Here is a 2992-nt window from a genome sequence, read left to right as displayed (position 1 = left end):
AAAGAAAGAAAGAAAGAAAGAAAGAAAGAAAGAAAGAAAGAAAGAAAAAAGAAAGAAAGAACTAAGCAAGTCAGAGTAGCCAAGGACATCACAAGAAGATCTACAGAGTCAACTAACCTGAGCTCATAGGGGCTAACAGAGACTGAACCAACAACGAATGAGTGTGCAGAGACTGAACCTAGGCCCACTACATATTTCTAGCAAACATGCAACTTGGACTTCACATGGGTCCCCTAACAGTTGAAGCAGAGGCTGTCTCTCATCTTGCCGTGCCGTTAGATCTCCTTCCCCCAGCTGGACTGCCTGGTTGGGACTCAGTAGGAGAGCGTACACTTAGTCCTCCTTTTACTGAATGTCCCAAGGCAGGGTGGTACCCAAGAGAGGCTTCCTCTTCTCTGAGAAGGGGAGGTAGTTATGGTGGGAGGGATTTGTAGAGGTGGGACTGGGAGGAGAGAAGGAACTAGGGTGGGGGTTGGGAGCTTGATCAATATGTAAAGTGAATAAAGGAGAAAGAGAAGTTAATTTAGTACAAACTCATACACTCTAGAAAAACACTATTTTGGTATTTTATTTTTAAACAATATTTTTTGATCATATTCTTTCCTCTCCTCCTACTCCTACAAGGAGCTTTCCCATCCCTACCCACCTAACTTTATGTTCTCTCTCTTTATTAAAAACATGCATACATACAAAACAAAAAAGCAACAGCAAAAACAAAACAAAAAAAAAGAAAGAAATCTGTTTTGTATTGACAACCACTCCTAAGCATGAGCTTTGTCTTGGAGAATGGCTGCTATACCCAGTGTTACTCCATTTCAGGTAACTGATGTTCCTTTTCTCAGCATCTATCAATTACAAATAGCTTCTTGGTGACAGGTGAGACATTGTGCCCATTTCTTTTTTTCTCTTCTCTTCCCCCTCCTCCTCTCCTCCTCCTCCTCTTCCTCCTCTTCTTGTCCTCCTCTTCCTCCTCCTCTTCCTCCTCTTCCTCCTCTTCCTCCTCCTCCTCTTCCTCCTCTTCTTGTCCTCCTCCTCTTCCTCCTCCTCCTCTTCTCTTCCTTCTTCTCCTCTTTCTTTCATGCTAGGGTTTTGTGTGGTTGGAAGCTGTGCAGGTCTTGTGCATGCTGCCACAGTCTCTGTGTTCAGATGTGCACACTCCCTGTTGTGTCTGGAAGATGCTGTTTCCTTAGAGTCACCCACCACCTGTGCTCTTACATCCTTTATGCCTCCTCTTCTGCACAGATCTCTGAACATTGAGAAGAGAAACTTGAGGACGATGTTCCCTTTAGGACTGAGTGCTCCAAGGTCTTTCATTTCCTGCGCATTGTCCAGTTCTGGGTCTCTATATAAAAATTCTACTTTAAAGTGTAGCTGATACAAAAATGAAAAATCAAATGTATTTATATAAAGCAGCATACAATTAAAACCAGAGAACAGGGAAATAACAAATGCAATGAATAGATAGACCAAATGAAATATGCCAAGTATAAGACAGCTATTGTTAGTGTGGATAGAAAGTAAAACCCAACTTATGCTGACAGTCAGAAACTCACTTTAAACATAAAAAGGGAGTCAAGAGGAAAGAAATAAAGAATATTCTGTTATTACTCATCCAAAGAAAACTAAAGTAGCCATGTTAATTTAATGCAAAAGGGACTCAAAATAAGAAAACTTTCCAGATAAAAAAGGGTATGGGGATGATTTAAATAATGATAAAGGAAGTCATTTTCTGATAAGATACACCAAGCCTATGTTTGGCATGTATATACCAAACAGAAGACCTTTCAAATCACCTGAGACCTATTACAAAGATCCATCCAGTGAGTTATTAGACAATATATTTCAGAATGTCCAATCTATTTCAAGAACTAGCAAAAGACAAACAAAAGTGAACAATAATTAATTTAAATTAATTGAACTAGAAAATACCACCTTTTAAATGTGTGGGTTACCGTCTATGTAGTGTTTAGAAGAATTTTATAGCATTGATTACTTACATTAAAAAGAAATATCAAAAATCAGTAACATAACTTTCTACTTTGCTAAACTAAAAAAAAGCCTAATATAAAAATAATAAATAAAATTAGAGCTGAAATCACTTTAGTTTATAAATAAGATAAAATAAAATGTTTGTTTCAAAGATGGTAAGAAATTCCATAGACCATTAAGTAAGAAAAGAAGAAAAGTCACCCATAACCTACAATGGAAATCAAGGCAGCACAGTGAACACAGATCTCACAGTGTCACAGAAAAGTAAATATCCCAGGAAGAATTATGTGTACACAACTTAGACAAATTGAATAAAGTCCTTGAAAAGCATTAACTGAGAAAACTCACTCAAAAGCAGCATATAAAATTTTTGATGGACTGGAGAGATGGCTCAGCAGTTAAGACCACGGACTGTTCTTCCAAAGGTCCTGAGTTCAATTCCCAGCAACCACATGGTGGCTCACAACCATCTGTAATGGGATCCATGCCCTCTTCTGGTGTGTCTAAAGAGACAGTGTACACAAATAAAAATAAATAAATAAATAAATAAATCTTTTAAAAAATTGATATCCCTAAGAATATAGCTAAAGATTAATAATTTTCCAAAAGATAAACTCATATGGGTATTCTGCCTTCTGGAATTTGACAAATGTTGAAGGAACTGTAATAATGTTCCAAAATGATACAGAGGAGAAAAGTAATCAGAATCAACTCTTCACAGTTTATTCTATGAGGTCAATATTACTCTAATTTTAAAATTAGATAAAATACATTTCATTATACTTTTTAAAACAATCCACAGAAAACATCTCTGATGAGCATACTCACAGAACCTACAGTTAAGTATTGGTTCCCTTTGCATCTCTGTCTTCACACAGTATGCATTCCTGAGGTCTCCAGCTGAACTTAAGTCTTGGTCAGAAATGGGAAACTACTTACTCCTAGCATATTCGCTTCTAGTTTCCTTTCCCAGTGTATTTGCTGACAAAAAAAAAATCACTGC

Source organism: Grammomys surdaster, unplaced genomic scaffold, assembly GCF_004785775.1.
Source record: "Grammomys surdaster isolate TR1022 unplaced genomic scaffold, NIH_TR_1.0 188, whole genome shotgun sequence".
Lineage (NCBI taxonomy): Eukaryota > Metazoa > Chordata > Mammalia > Rodentia > Muridae > Grammomys > Grammomys surdaster.
The sequence above is the reverse complement of the archived record's forward strand: the minus strand, read 5'-3'. Positions refer to the sequence as shown.